This window comes from Lissotriton vulgaris, chromosome 5, assembly GCF_964263255.1.
Source record: "Lissotriton vulgaris chromosome 5, aLisVul1.2, whole genome shotgun sequence".
NCBI lineage: Eukaryota > Metazoa > Chordata > Amphibia > Caudata > Salamandridae > Lissotriton > Lissotriton vulgaris.
The window spans coordinates 769,626,065-769,631,991 of record NC_141693.1 but is presented as its reverse complement, the minus strand read 5'-3'; the positions used below and the strand labels follow the sequence as shown (position 1 = coordinate 769,631,991).

Genomic DNA, 5,927 nt, shown 5'->3' with positions numbered 1-5,927 from the left:
GACACAAAAATTGGATTCATCTATCAAATGTGAAGAGAGCACCACCGTTCTGGCCAGCACTGCCCCCGGAAGAGGACCGTTCTGACCGAAGGACTGGTGACTGCATTCCTGCACGCATTGATGATCAACAAGCTGCATCAGGATACAATCTACGCCCAAGGAAGATGAAGAGTGCTTAGGACGGAGCAAGCACCAACTGCCACGCACTGAATAGTGCCAACTTTAAAGGACTAACTTGTGCAGTGAGGTTAGTAAAATAAGGACACTGCCAACTCTGAGCTGAAAAGAGAATAAAGAAATACCTCCGAAGCCCAGCGACCCATAGGAGGGGAGGGTGTGAGGTCAAATTTGCCAATCGCAAGGTCTGTAACAGTGAGGCCTATAACGAACACTGTTGAACTGCCGCACTTGTGAGATTATATAAATTGAAATTCTGAGAGCGAATGGTATTTCCGTTTGGAAGAACAACTAGACATCTTCCTTTACTAGAAATGGAGGATACATATTCCACTCTTAATGTGAACAAAAAGGGGCGTTGGTACTCCAAACTATGCATATTCTGTATGTTATTTTGCATAATGTCTTTGGTCATTGGATTATTATATCTCCTAGAGCTCTACCATCCTATTGCAAAAACAGCCCCGCTCCCATCAGAGCTTCCCTCCGACTTTGTTCCCTCAGTTACAGTACCACCAGAGGATATGGACCACAGAGAGGAGATGCGTCATAATTCTTTCCTTACCTTACTTCATCAGACCCATCAAGTGATTGATAAAAATAATTGTTGGATCTGTATGCAATTCCCAGCCTATGTAGACGAAGGTATACCCCTTCTTCAGGTACCCCTGCCATTTGAAGCATCCTGTTATGCATTACACATTGCGATGCTGAAAGTTGAGCTAATAAGGGTCTTCAGCAACTTAGTAACTTCCCGTTCTACCACTAGAACACCAACTGCCTCCTTGTACACCCATTATGATAAAGACATTCTCCAGTCAGGGAACTGCTCTGAAGTTATTTTATCAAATGCAACGTTCCCATTTTCTAACATATTCACCCCACTGTTTTTGGTAAAAAATGATAGCACACCTCCGCTCCATAGGGACACCAGAGAGATACCCTTTTTGAAAATGAGGCAGCGTAGTGTGCTTGGGAGTATATGTATTAGGAGCAACGGTACCGCCAACATGGGGAATAGTACCAATTGCAATATGACATTTGAAGTGTCTTCCCAGGAAATAACTGTTCCACTCTATATCGGTGACTCAGTTTATTTCATTTGTGGCTCCAGGGCCTATATATGGCTGCCAGTGAATTGGGGTGGCTGTTGTCACCTAGGTCTTGTAACACCAGCAATGTCTGTAAAAAGTACTGCAGAAGTGAATAAAGCATCCAGAACTCTGAGGGTTAGGAGGAGTGTTGATCAAGGAGATACAGCGGCTGAGATAGCTGGTGATGTACTAAAGGCCTTTGTTCCTTGGTATGGCCCTGCCATAAATTCCAGAAACATACGCAGGTTGTCCCGTCTATTAGAAGCTACTATAGAAGAGACAGCAGGCATAATTGAGAACATCACAGTTGAGCTTAAAGCTCTCAGATTAGTTTCTCTTCAAAACAGGATTGTGTTAGACATGATGTTAGCAGAACGAGGTGGAGTCTGTAGAGTGATCGGGTCCTCTTGCTGTACGTATATTCCTGACTCATCAACATCGGTTAGGCAGGCTGTCAAAAGGCTATATGATATAGGTGCCCAGGCCCATAGTGATGTTGGCCCCTGGGATCCTGTAGGTTCCATTTGGAATGCCTTGTCTGCTTGGGGCTGAAAGATAGGGATGTTTCTAGTGGCTAGCTTCCTTGTGGTAATCGGGTGCTGCGTTCTCATTAATTGTCTGCCCATGTGTTGCCAGTGTTTGGGGCGATTGCTAAAACCACCCCCAATGCCTCCAGTGACTGTGACTAATGCTCTTATAATGAGGGATGTTGTAACTCAACAATTGATGGATATTGATATCTCAGATAATAACCCTTCTGACGCAAATACGGTTGATTACTTCAATGAGCGCAGTGAGGCCCACTATAGTAACAGCCGGCCCATATATGAACATGTGCATTAGGCCGCAACAAAATGTTGGACCTTGCATCCAAAGGGTCGTATGTGAAAATACAGGTTTTATAATGGACGAAGGCTCCTCCATTTTGTATTTTCCAGCATCCATTTTATATTAGCTCTTTCTTGCCTGCCACCTCAGATCATATGGTGTGGCCGCTTCATCTGCACACAGAAATGTTAATACACCAGTTGACCCCAGAGCATATGTTTGCACTTCACTTTATGACGCACAAGTAGAGCAGGGTGTATTGTTTAAAGGTCAATGACTCATTTGCTTAACTTTCCTATCCAAGTAATGCCAATGTATTACAGTTAACTAAATACTGGCGATGGAGATAAATTACTGTTGACACAAGAAATGTAACCTTTTGTTCTATATCCGATTGAGTAATCAAGTGAGCGCCTGACTCTGTAACCACAGGCCTGTCTATGTTTATACTTGGCACAAGCAATGCATAGTTCTGCTTTATTCATGTGGGCCACACAATTACTGATGACAGATGTGATTTAGTGAATCGTCTTTATATTTGTGTTTTACATGCCATGTATACATATTTCCAGAGTGACTGGTCCTGACTAGTACGTGGGACCGTCCCGGGATCGTTAATCATCCTTGGCAGTTGCTGATTTGTCATATCCATTCCCACCTACGCTTATTCCAGCACAAAAGTATATAAGGCTGTCTATGACTTTGTAAGTTGTCCACTTCCCTCATAGCCACATGGAGCTGTGAGGTGGTGTACCCGCTCGAGCGCAATAAATCTTTTTATGTTTCAGTTACCTCCGACTGCTGGTCTTCCTTTTTAAGTATACCTGGCCGAGGTAGAAGAAATCCACTTCGTCAGTCTTTTGGAATGCGTCAAGCCCAAAGGCATTCGCAAAAATGGTAATCGTAATTGTTGCGCTTACCGGTTTTGCGAATGTAGTTGGAGAATCGCAATTTGCGATTCCCTAAATGCAATGCAAGAAGCATTTCTCAGAATGCGACTTTGCATTAAGGAATCACAAATTAACATCAACTTCAAGTTGATGCTAATTTGCAATTCCTTAGAAAAATGCACAAAATTGCATTTTTCTAGGTATGTTGCACATACACGTGCGCTTAAGGTATGTGCCACATGTGCACAAATACAGTTTTTGGGGGTGCATTAGGGTGGCCTTTTGGCCCCCCTGCACCCTTGAATTGCTTGCGCAATTTGCGGTTACCTATTTGCTAATCGCAAATTGTGAATGGTTTCCCATTCATTCCTATGGGCCTCTAGGCCCATAAGAATGAAGGGAATGGCATTCCCTAATAGGAAATCGCAATTTGCAATTCGCTAATAGGGAATGTGTAGGAATCGCAATTTGTTTAGCGATTCTTTCATGCATAAGGAATTGCGAGTCCTTAATAGCGTTTCCTTAAAAATCGCTATTAAGGAATCGCAATTCCTTATGTTGATGCATGTGCCCCATTGTATTGTAAGTAAATTTAAATAGTGCTTACTACTTATCTTCAAAACCTTTTTTCAGTGGCGGATAGGCCAGCACACTGACATATACACTGTAATCAATATTATACTAAAGTTCAAAATGCATTATATTTTTAAAAGGATTCTAATTACTCATGTTGTTTCCCTCTGTTTTCTTAATAACTCCTCAATAGATCTTTCCACCCAGTCTCATATAGACACTTTAGGCTCTATGGGTAGGTTTTGAGTGAAACTATCTATGTTTTCCGTTTTAGAAGCTGATTGTCTTTCTAAAATCTCTCAGTTCAGAGAGGCCCAGGCTATCCACGGTATTATAGGCCCTAGACCATCATTCTAGATTTAACAATTGCTAAATAATTACTATGTACCTTTATACGAGGGCACCATTTGAGCTTCAGGTGCAGTCAAATGTCCTGCGTGGCTTACCGTTAGGGAATTTCTGTTATTGTAGCGTAATTTTGTTGAATATAACTCCACTCCTGAAAAGATCAACTGGACGGCCGATTCCTCTCTTTACTCATGCAAAACACAGCCCCAGCTTCTCTATCAATTCCTGAAACTGCTCAATCGGCACATTGCATCTATTCTGATTCTTGCTTGTTGCAATAATGGAGTAATTGTGAGAAGTTGGCCTGGTATGTGATGCTCACTAATTCTAGTGATCACCTTGTACCATGTCAAGCAACCCTTATGATGATTGGTTGTAAGTCAACCTTATAGACCAGCTATCCTAGTAGCGTGGACAAAGCAGTCTTAGGCTAAACTCAGTAAAGGCATGGGAAGCAAGCTGTTTTACCATACACAATCCCCTTAAATACTAAATGAAAGGACACAACACAGATATATATTGAAATATATATATATATTTATTTACTACAAACTCCCCTATACTCTTTATGAGCACAGAAGCAAATGCGTTAAAACAAAACACAGTTTAAATACACAAAAGTTGCACAATATGGATGAGCCCTAGGGGCCACCTAAACCATATACTAAAATAGTGGTATAAGAACCACCTAGCTGAAAGGAAGTAGGCCTAGGGCCTTGGGAATTGCTGGAGCTGTTCGGGACTAACAGGGAAGAAGTCGGGATAGGCCCGCGGGACTGGGGTGCAGTGCAGAAAGTGCATGCATATACCAATGTAAAGTCAATGGTGCGTAAAAGTTACAAAGTTAGTAATTAAGGAACCTTCCGGCTGACTTAGAAGGTCAAAACTTTAGACCTAGGCACTAGAGGTGTGTACCAGTGTAGGAACACCATCGTTGTTGAGTTACCTCACCCACAGGAAGCGGGTGTACAGGTGCGAAGTAGTGTCGGGTTTCGTCACACAGGTCGATGGTGCTTGGAGCTGAAGATGCTGCAGGCGTTGAGACGAGAAGTGTTCCGGTGGATCCAAGGGTGGATCTGAAGTGGTGAAGACCTGAAAGCAGAGGGGACAATGTTCAAAGTCACTAGCCAGTGACTACCGTGGAAGCAGGATGGAACCAGGCGATGTCGGGTGCAAACAGGCGATGAGGTGAAGATTGTCTCTGCAGTCACATGGACACGAAGAGGTCGAGAACGTCCAGGCATTGGTCACGAGCTGTCTCACAAAGGCTCTAGCTGTTGGCGGTGTCGGCTTCTTGATCGGAGCAAACAGGCCTTGGCTAATGCAAGCCACGCAGGAATCGATGGAAGCTTCTCACTCGGACCAGCAAGGTCAGAGCGGGTGCTCCTTTTTACAGGAGCGAGGGAAAGTCTGGAGCAACCAGACCTGCAGTGTAAATTGTAGGTTTCGTTGCCAAGATGGCCGCTGACCACGTGGCAAGTGGCCGGGATGACGCGTCAAGTGGCACGATGCAAAAGGGCCCCACGCAGATCGTGGAGATGCTGGGGGGCTGATCTTCGGTGCAAGGGCTGCTCGGTTGTGGGGCTTCTCAATCCCCAAAGCACAGCATCGAAGGTGCCTCGGGTGCTGCGCAGTCAGCTTCTCGGGGGTCTTTCAAGATGTCCGGTCCCACGTCTCTCGGTGCCTCCACGGGTCCCTTCTTTGCAGGGACTGTGGATCGGGTGGTGAGAAGTCTGGGAGTCTGAGTATCGTCAGACTCTGGGCTCGGCCTGTCTGACATGGAAATGGCTTTGGGGGCCCCAGCAAGGTTCCATTGGGTGCACAGCCTCCGATTGGAGGCCAAGGGGGAACCTATGGTGCCACCCTGTTGATCCCTGCACTTGAGGTGCCTGCCAAGGGGTGCAGGGATTAACTGCACCTCCCATTTCACTATGGGAGCATGCATTACGGCCTGCATGCTCCCATAGTGAAATATAAGAATGCAACCGAAGAGTGTTCGGTCGAATCCCAATGAAGT

General features: G+C 44.8%; 1 pseudogene; it reads left to right on the top strand.

The window, feature by feature from the left end:
- The first annotated feature begins 443 nt into the window (after nucleotides 1-443).
- Nucleotides 444-2,114, top strand: LOC147711534 (uncharacterized; annotated as a pseudogene).
- Nucleotides 2,115-5,927: the final 3,813 nt, after the last annotated feature.